This window comes from Sturnira hondurensis, unplaced genomic scaffold, assembly GCF_014824575.4.
Source record: "Sturnira hondurensis isolate 20B ecotype Veracruz unplaced genomic scaffold, ASM1482457v3 Scaffold0000396, whole genome shotgun sequence".
Classification (NCBI taxonomy): domain Eukaryota; kingdom Metazoa; phylum Chordata; class Mammalia; order Chiroptera; family Phyllostomidae; genus Sturnira; species Sturnira hondurensis.
Window position 1 is genome coordinate 8,103,428 of NW_028073027.1, and position 10,460 is coordinate 8,113,887.

Sequence of the window (10,460 nt, forward strand, 5' to 3'; positions counted from 1 at the left end):
CTAATCTGAGAAAGAACGCATTTTGAATGATGTAATTCATGTCCTGTTGGAAGGATGTATTAGTCCTCATTAAATCGTAAATAAATTTCCTATAAGTTACAAGTGGATAAAAATTGGGGATTGAAATGATCTTCCATCCTGATAACTATTAGACAAGAGTCTGGTGATCTTTAACCAAACATTCTTTTTTTTTTCTTTTAACTGTGAAATTTCTTACTAAAAAAAGAATCTTTAAATTGGCCAGTATCTCTCATAGGCATTTTTATACAGCAAAGTTAAAATAAAACTTTGATACATGCTCACAACTAAGTTGTCTGAAGCGCTTCCTTTACCATTGCAGTAGAAAATTACTAAGAGTTGTAAAGGACGTTAGCCCACGGATGCGGACAGCACTTGAATTTCAGATGTATGAGTGGGTGGGTGGGGGTGGGCCAGGATTCCTCCCTAAGTGACATCTAAATACTACAGAATAAGCAGAACAAGGTGGAGCAGAGCGCTGGGAGGAGTATGGTGCGCAGCAGGTCTGCGGCTGTCTGGTCAGCAAGCGGCCTGGGAGCCTGGCCACTGCCTCGTTCCTCTCGGCACTCCCCTGCACCTCCACCTGAGAGACAGGCACCCTGCCCCCACCCTCCCCGAGACGCCATTTTCTGTCTTTTAAAAAATGCTGCTAAAAAGCTAGAGAGAAAGGACACCCCTACGAGCCCTCAACCAATGACAGAGTGAAGCAGTTGATACATATGTGCCTGGTTTCTCCTCTCCTCAGGTGGGATAATTTTGGTGTGTTTTACGGTTGTATCTCCCTGGGAATCCAGCTCCAGGCACGCTGTGAGCACTGGGTTCCTTTTCCTGTGCCATTTCCGTCTCCCTATGGGTGTTTTCTGTGCCACCCAGATGAAGTGCTTGCACTAGGCCCTTGTCACAGAGTCTGCTCTGAGGAATCCAGACAGAGCAGTCTCTGTAGCAGAACTGCAAGGAGCTGAACAATGGAGAGAGTGTGTACCACAGAAAGAGGTAAACGCAAGGTTGGGCCAGGGTATTAAGTGTCCTGGTTTGCCAGATTTATCATTTAAAAATACAGGACACACAGTACTTACTCTTTAATTTCAGATAAACAGCAATTGATTTTTAGTATAAATATGGCCCAAGTTAAAGTAAAAATTATTCATTCTTTACCTGAGATTTAAACCTAACTGGGTGTCCTGTATTTTATTGGGCATGGCCATGAGATCGATAGAGGATTTTGAGCTTTATCTGTAGGACACTTGGGCTCCAGTGTGGAACATGGGTTTGAGCAAGGCCAGGGAGACCAGAGAGGAGGCCTATCCCAGCCCAGAGGTGAGGCCTGGAGTGGGCTGTCAGGGAGGTGGGGGAGGGCACTTGGGAAGCTGTCTGCCCTTCTCAGACTAGGGCCAGGGCAGCAGAACTAGCTCACTGGAGAGGATGGGAAAAGATTGTTCTAGATATTCTGAAAATGCCCCCTATGGATTAGAGAAAGACACCAGGTTTGCAGCGCAGGGTGTCCCTTTCTCCCTCCTGCAGGCACTTGCACCTGTGAAGTGAAGCCGCCTTGCTCAGGCTCAAACACCTGGCCCCTGCCTGCATCAGGCAGCACAGGCGCTTTGGGGCTAACTTTCCTCAGCTTCACTAGAAGGCGCTCAGCTCAGAAGATCCTTCAGCAGAGCCTCTGGGAATCATCAGCTGTGAGGGGCAAGGGACACTAAGAACAAGGAAATTTCCTTTTTTCGGCTTCAAAGAGAAAAGAGCTCATTTTCTCTTTGTTGTTGTTTTCCCCCCGAGATGGACCTTGCCTTGTGTGGTAACCCCAGGCTTCGTGAGGCTTCGTGCAAAGTCACGAAAAATTCATTCTCATCCTGGAGATGAACAGGAAGCACGTTCAGAATCACACAGCCGTCTCTGCGTGAAGAACTCTTCAATTTCACTGCCACCTTCATGAAGGAAATCCCATTTTGCTGGGGATCCACTTCAGAAACAACATACTGAAAAAAGAAAGAAGAAAAATAAAATCCATTATAACAACAATAGACTCTTGTTTCAGTTTTGTTCCATTTCTTCTACTCGTGAAATGCACACCAAAGACCATTAGGGATCATCATATAAACTGCTTCACTGCAAAGTTAAAGTGAAAGGGAAAAAAAAACACCTGTACCAACATGAAAACAGGGTTTTGTTCATTTTTTAAAACCTGAATTTGACTGTAACTTTTTTTCCTGGAATTCGAAAGGGCTATTTTCTCAAACTAAGTTATAGCTGCTTGAATCAGACATTAGAAAGGCATGTACATGAGTGGTTACTTAGAAATCCCCTTTCTCCCCACACTCACACGTGCACACAGATGCCGTAGGAAAAGCGTCTCGTGTGAGCCAAGCCCCAGGCACACGTTCTGCTGTCCTGCAGGAGTCAGGTTGGCATCCCAGGATCTCTGTACTGAGAATCGTTTCAGTTATTTACATACCTTACGTATTTAATTCTTGTAATAACCTCATAGGGTAGATATTCTCCTCCCCACTTTAGAGTTGTAGAAACTGAGACTCAGGAAGGTTAAATAACTTTCCAAAGGTCACATAGTCAATAAGTGAGAGTTATGGGCAGGCAGAACTGTGTTCCTTCAAAATTTATATGTTGAAGTCTTAACCTCCAGTACCTCAGAATGTAACTGTATTTGGAGACATGGTCTTTGAAGAGATAATTTAGTTAAAATAAGGTCATTAGTGTGGATGCTAATCCAATATGACTGGTGTCCTTGTAAGAAGAGAGACACCAGGATTTGTGTCCATAGGGGAGGACACAATAAGAATGTGGCTATTTGCAAGCCAAGGCAAGAGGCCTCAGGAGAAACCAACCCTGCTGACTTCTTGATCTTGGACTTCTTGCCTCTGGAATTATCAGAAAACAAATTCCCACCATTTAAGCCACCCAGTCTGTGTACTTCATTACAGTAGCCCTAGTAAACTAATGATAGTGACCAACCCAGAATTTTCACCTGGTCTGCAGTTCTCCTGAAATCTTTTTTCATCAGGGCATCAGGTCTAAGAAGAAATGGGGTAAAGAGAAAATTTATTTTACTTAATTTCCAATATCCCAAAGCAAACTGGGGTTTAGCACAAGCTGAGCAAGTTATCCAGGATGTCCCAGCCTAGTGGTCATGCTGGTGATATGGTGATGTGGGCATTCTGGGGAGAGAGGACAGAAGGTTCTAAGCAGTAACAGCTCAAACTCAGAAGATCAGGTGGCAGCACTGTTCCTCCAGGAAGTCAGTTTATTGAACCAGGCCCCAGACCATAACTAGAGTCTGAGGCAGAGAACCCAGTCCCTGCCATGTAACCCAGCCCAGGGGACTGGGAAAAGTGTAGTGTGGGGGCTGTGCACCCTCTCTCCCACCAGATTTCCAAATACTGTGCTGGCGCTTTGATGACTAAAAGGTCAGGCTCTTCACTGGTCCAGCAGAGATCTCTTGGGGCGGGGCAGGGCACAGCGGGGCAGGGCACAGCAGGGCAGGGCAGGGCACAGCAGGGCAGGGCAGAAATGGGCCTCGGCCCAGGGACCCAGACAGCTCCCCAGAATATTGAAGAGGGCCACAATGAACTGTTCCTTCTCAAAAGTTTTAGTACCTCCCCAGTGAGAGCAGGGAGCACAGTTACCCATGGACTCCTGTTTGCTTAGGTGACACTTTGAATGAATGGGAGCTAGCTTCCAATAGAAACGACTACTTCTCTTTGATTTCCAAGAACAGAGACTCTGATTTTGTCTACCTACTCCTATCACCCTCATGAGTGAGGTTTCAGTCCTGCATCCTAAGTTCATAAATCCCTCTATTACCATTTTCATTTGTTCTTTTAGTTACCAAACACCCCCAAAACATTACCATATGTTTGTAATTTGACATCTGTGATATTCAGGCTATCAAACCTCAGGGCTCAGAGCAGAGGACCTTTCTCCCAAGGTTTAAGGACTGTACTGGGCCATATAGCTCTCTAGAGACCTGAAGTGCAGAACAAAACATGGAGACAGAAATGGTGTTGACTTTGACCAAACCCTTAGGGCAGGCACTTTCAGCATGGAATACCTAAGCTTTCCATACACGGAGGCCTCAGGCTTACTAAATACTGAACGTAAAACTACCTCCAACTCCACTCCACCTCACACTGTCCTCACTAGCAGAATAAAAACTCCTAATGTCCCTGTTCAGTCCTGTGATGGTCAGAACCAATCAAAATTGACTCCACAGTTTCCACCAGTGATGGCCTCAGTGTCTTCAGCAATCTTTTTTTTTTGCCAGAAGAATCTAACCCTAGAATGGGGGACTCTCTGGAAATGACTCCATAGTGTACCAACCAAAAAAGAGGATTTGCCTGCCTGCTGCCACAAAGCCAAACTCATGAGCCAGTTGCTGGAGAGAAAAAGAAAGAGGCTTTTTATTCAGATGCTACGTGATCTGAGAGAATGGCAGGCTCTTGTCTCAAAGACCATCTCCTCCACAAAATCCAGACGAAGTGCAAGCGTCCTCAGCAAGACCAAAACAAAAGGCAGTGTCCAGAATTCCTGTTTCCATTTGAAACACAGTCCTTTGGAGACTGTAGGTCAGCAGTCCCCAACCTTTTTGTCACCAGGGATCAGTTTCATGGAAGATGGGGGTGAAGGGGAGCCGGAGCTCAGGCAAGCTTTGCTGGCTCTTTCCCTCACTGCTCACCCCCTGCTGTGGGGAGGGTGGGGCCAGGGCAGAGTCAGGAGGTAGAGCTCAGGGGAGCTTCACTCATGGCCTGGTTCCTAGTAGGACTCAGACCTTACAGATCCTAGGCCTGGGGGCTGGGGACCCCTGACACAGGTGGCTGCTAAGTAGTCATCCCTGCAGCTTAGCTTGCTCCTGACTGTAGTCTGCTTCAGGCTCCCTCCTGAAACCTGGAGCCATTTCAACCAGTGGCCCTTGTGACCCTGCAGGCTAGGGCCACCAGGGGGCACAAATGCATTGGCCAGTGCATTCACCAGGTGAGTGAGAGAGCATTACTTTGTACCTTCGGGTCTATTATCAGCTTGGGTGTGGGGCAGGTCTGGTGCTTTCTCATGCTTCAAGTGGGTCCATCTCCCAACCAATCCCTTTTGCCTCAGGCTAGACTGACAGGCCTCTTTGCTCCAACACCTCCCCTGCTGCCATTTTAACTCCTATTGTGTGCACCTGCCTTATCCTAGTCCCATCCTCAAGCTGGCACGCTAAGAGGCTAGGAGAGCATTTTTCTCTATCCAATTATTATGCTAGTTGTACATACTCAGTGTAAGAAACCCCTCTGCCATCTTGGCCAGGGGGATCTCCCCTGGTGCTCCATCAGCTCTGCACTGGTGTGAGGCATTGGCAAGGCATGGCTTGGTTACCTGAGCAACATGGCCCCACAGTCCTGCAGATAGGCAGCCTGGGGCTGCATTGCAAAACACAATGTCCTTGTTATGGCCGCAGGCAGTTTGCAAGGCATTGACCAGCTGCAAGTCCTCTGAGTACTTAAACCTCTGACCTTTATCCCCCAGGAGCATGGCTCAGCGCACAAGTAGCTGCTCGCCTACTCCCAAGGCCAAGCTCTATCTGCCCTGGTGGCCCCGACCTCAGTCCAGTCCCAGTTTATCGGTGTCAAAAGTACTAAGATACTGAAACTACTCTCTCAAAGATCCTGGTGGGTCTGAGCTGGAGAGCGAACAGTGAAACACCCATAGTCTTGAGTTACTAAGTTGCAATTCACCAGAATAGCCTTCTCTCATAGTTATTATGGAGTTATAGTAAACACAGAACATTTCTATTAATACATGCACCCTCCACATAGGAACACATGCATTCCTTAGAGGTGGGGTCTCTAGGTGGGTAGCTGCATTAATCCATTGCTCACCTTGTAGTTATGGATGCTTTCTCTCTTCCAGGAAATTGCCTGGATTGTTATCATCAGTCAAATCTTATTGTCAGAGTCAAGTGGGACTCAGAATCTCTAGACAGAGCCTCAACTCCATGTTTTGTTCTGCACTCCCAAGTGTGGGGAGAGCAGAGAAAAGGCAAGGACCCCTGCATTGAAAGCAAGAGCATTCAGCCATTGAAGCCTGGGGTTCTGGCTCACTTCAGTGAAGAGCCTCTTTCTATGACTATTTCTAGAACTGCTGCTTCTCTTGTTATTATTGGTTGTATGCAAATTAGTTTGGCCTCATATGTAATGCTGGAAAGCTGAGGTGGCCCTCACCTACAGCAAGCAGCTGTGTACACTGGTATTGAGATAAGTGCCAGAACCGGCACCTATAATCATAATTCATGTAATCATATACTCTGCATACTCAATGTTGTTTTCCTCAACACTTTTCTGTGTTTCAGCTGCATGTGGTTTTCATCTCCTGCTCATAAGTCATGCAGAACCAGAGAATCCATGAATATTAGAGTCATAATGAATAGTCAGGTGTCATCTGAGCCGAAGTACCACCTGATAAGGAGAACTCTGCTGTCATGCAGCAACCATCCCTGCTTCAATACTTTTTAAAAAATCCTTGCCTGAGGATACATTTATTGATTTTAGAGAGGGAGATAGAGAAACATCAATTGGTTGCCTCCTGTATGTTCCCTGACCAGGAACCAAACCCACGACCTTTTGGTGTGTGGGATGGCACTCTGACAGACCAAACACACCAGCTGTGGAGCTTCTTCACTACCTATAGTATCAAAAAGTTCACTGCTTTGTGAAGAAACCTACTCTCATTGTTACACAGCTGTAAATAGAATGTTTCTGTGTCTTTTGTTTTCCAAATTGAGTTAAAATTTATCCTATAACATCCAGGCTCTCTTCTCAGCTCCACCCTCCTAGTTAGGATCCAGTAAGTGAGTCTGCTGGTGCACCTGGTCCAAAGTCAGCGGTTCTCCAAGTGTGCCTGTCGGAGCCTCCAATCCCGTTCCCTGGACCCGTCCCTCCCGGACCTCCAGCAAAGCCGTTCCACTGCTGTGTGCTCTTCTCACTGGGATCCTGCGTGAGGTTTCACTTTCAGAATGGGCTCTCATGTCCCATGCAAAGGCTCTTCTGCCTGGTCCCTTGAGGCTCACAGAGAGAGTATCTGGACCTGTGCAGTCATTGTCCAGGCCCAGGGCAGGACACCCCAAAATATTGAACAGTGGCATATTGGTGACTTTGAATCAAGGTTACTTGACAAGCAAGTGGTACAAGAAAGGTACACTGACCCCTACTTCTCTCCTTGAATGAAGGAAAGAAATCTCCCATAGGAAGTACCCTCCTTGTACCAGGTTGTAAAGAGACATTCTTATCACCACAGACAAAGAATTCAGGGGGAAAAGCTCTCATAAACAAACCTTGCTACTCCTTTACTAATTCACTATTCAAGCCCAAACTTGTTTACATTCCTCGGTAATGAGCACCAAAACTTAAATGTCATTTTGCTGTCCATTTCTTCACCAACTTATTGTTTCTTTGTCTAACAAGTACAAAAAGCTGTCAGGTTCATCATTTCTGGAAGCATTATTCATGACTTTCTTGTGTGCATCTATAAAAATTGGTATTGCTCCTGTTAATCTGATTTTATGTCAATTTTATTGTACGTCTAGCATAAGAACTTATGAAGGGGTGGGGAGGTGATTCTCTCTTTCCCAGATACTGTAAACACATGCAATTTTTACCTGCTCATCAGGAAAAGCCTAACATGACAAGCTTAACCTGGCCCATTTCCACGAGGTAACCAATATAAGTAAAATCAAGAGAAAAAGAACGAAAGTATACAATGCATTATAGCTTTCTCTTTGTCAGGTGATTTTGCATGCTTGGAATCCTATAAATCTGTCAGAGAGTAAAGGAAGTTGGTCTCCCATCACTCCAAATAAGAGCTGTAAAGTTTAAGATGATGTATCCACTGTCAGTTATCTGTTATAGGTATAAAAATAGAGAGACTCCTTATGTCAAAGGGGAGAGTGGCCAGGCTATGACATGCATCTTGATCATAGGTGACCTTTGGGTCTCTCCTTCCTAAGATGCACTTTTTGTCCACACCTTTGAAAGAGCTGAGGAAGGAAGACCTCATCTGTCAAGGCTGAGAAACCAATACAGATAACATCTTACTATTACCTCATCTTTTTTTTTTTGAGTAGACAGTGAAGCAACTTAATTCAGACTTGACTGATGACTATCTCTTGGCATTTTGAATCTTTTATTCACTGCTTTGTAAAAAGAGTTTATTAGTTTATTTGAGGCACTGCAGAGAGAAGGGAGTCTTCCTAATTTTTAGCCAAATAGTCTCCTAAAATAGTCTGGAAAAAGGGGGTGGGCTGAGGAAGAGAAGAAGGAGCACAAGGCAAAGAAGGAAGCCCATGCCTTTCTGAAAGCTGAAGCCAAAGCAAGGGCTTTGAAGGCAAAGAAACCAGTGATAGAAGGTGTTCACAGCAACAGAAAGATCTGCATGTCACCTGCTTTCTAAGGTCTGATGACGCTGTGTCTCCAAAGGCAGCCTAAATATCCTTGGAAGAGCACCCCCAGCTGAAACAAGCTTGATCACTATGCCGTCATCAAGTTCCCCCTGACTACCAAGTCAGTTTTGAAGAAGATAGAAGACAGTAATACACTTGTGTTCATTGTGGATGTCGAGGCCAACCAGCACCAGATCAAACAGGCTATGAAGAAACTCTATGACATTGATGTGGCCAAGGTCATAAGACCCTGATCAGGTCTTATGGAGAGAAGAAGGCATATGTCTGACTGGTTCCTGACCATGATGCCTTAGAAGTTGCCAACAAAATTGGGGTCATCTAAACTAGTCCAACCAGCTAATTCCAAATATAAAAAGAAGGAGGAGGAGGTGGAGGAGGAGACAGGGAAGGGAAGGAATGGGGAAAAGAAAGGGAGAGAACATTTCCAGCAAACATTCTGATGGACTGACCTACTTCAGTTGTCTGTTAAGGGTGAATGGTCTGTTTGACTGTAGCTCTGCCTAGATAATGAGCAAATTCCACATTAGTCATATCTACCTCATGTGTAGGATCTCATTGCCTGCCACACCCTGGGGCTATCGCATCCTGGGATGGGTTTCTCTAGGTCTGTGGCCTTGCACTCAGATTGCTGAGAAGGGTCTTGTGAGAAAGTGAACCAGGACCTGATCCCCAAGTTTTTTCCTGTAAATCTGATCTGATGTCAATTTTATTATTGATCTAACTTAAGAAGGATAGAATGGGGAATTCTTCTCCCCAGTACTATGAACACATGCAATGGGTACCAGCTCTGAAGAAAAGCCCGATTTGACAAGCTTAACCTGGCATATTCCCATGAGGTAATTACTATGAGCAAAAACAATAAAAAAAGAGCAAAGGCATAATATGCTTCAATCAGCCTCCAAAGCTAGATTGTACTTCTTCTTCTTGAACTCTTAACTGAACTCAGCCATTTGGCTCAGAATTCAATATGGCCTCTTCTAGTTTACAAGAAGTATCGGAACTACAAGAACTACATTTATCAGGCTGGCCCTCCTGGGTCAGAGGTCTCTGGATTTTCCTCGCATAGTAAAAACAGACGTTGCTCCCCTGAGCCTAGGTTCAGACTTGTCAACACGACTGTCAACCTCCTGGGTCAAGGGCTCAAAAAATACAGATGTTATGGACTGAATATTGTATCCCTGAAAAATCCATCTGTTGAAGCCCTGTTTCCTAATGAGATTGCATTTGGAGATTGGACCTTCATGGAAGTAATTAAGGTTAAATGAGGTCATAAGGGCAGGGCCCTGGTCCAGTAGGATTAGTGTCTTTGTAAGAAGAGACACCAGAGCTCTCTTTCTCACTGTGCCCTAATATGGTGAAGTGAGAGAGCTCTGGTGCCTTTTCTTATATGATGCAGACCCTGGCCCTCGGGGTCTGTGTGTTGTGGATGCGACAAACAAATTCACATAGACTGCAGAAGTCCTGTGGAGAAAAAGGGACAGCGTGGCCACTCTCTGAGTGAGAGAGCGGGCCCCCACCCCTGCCTGGAAAGGCTTTTATTGTTTTTCTGGGTACATTACATTGAGGATGGTCCTCATTTACTATGCACAGGTTCACTGTAGGTGATTAACTTTTATAGATAACAAAGGAAAGAATGTTGCTAATTACTTTCTAAAGAAAAGGATGTTGCAGATCAATAGGAAAAGTGGATAAACTGGTTACATTCCATATTTGGGAGGTTTAACACAGATTTTAGGAATTTACTTTAGAGATATGCAGTAAACATTTTCTGCCTCAATTCAGGGTGAGGGATTTTTAACAAAAGCAAGCCTCAAAGCAGCCTAGGTACAATGCAGACCTGGTTCCCTATGGGAGAATCTATTCATGGGCGTGGGTCCTGTGTGCCAACCTCACTCCCTGTCAGTTTTCTGAATCAGGGGCTGGGCGACATTCTGCACACCATGCAGGAGAGTCCCCTATACTTACAAATCCAAAATGCAAGGCAGAAAGAAAGCTG

At 45.3% G+C, this 10,460-nt stretch overlaps 1 pseudogene; it reads left to right on the forward strand.

Annotated features, from left to right (window-relative positions):
- The first annotated feature begins 1,281 nt into the window (after positions 1-1,281).
- LOC118983195 (60S ribosomal protein L23a-like) lies at positions 1,282-8,786 on the forward strand (annotated as a pseudogene).
- Positions 8,787-10,460: the final 1,674 nt, after the last annotated feature.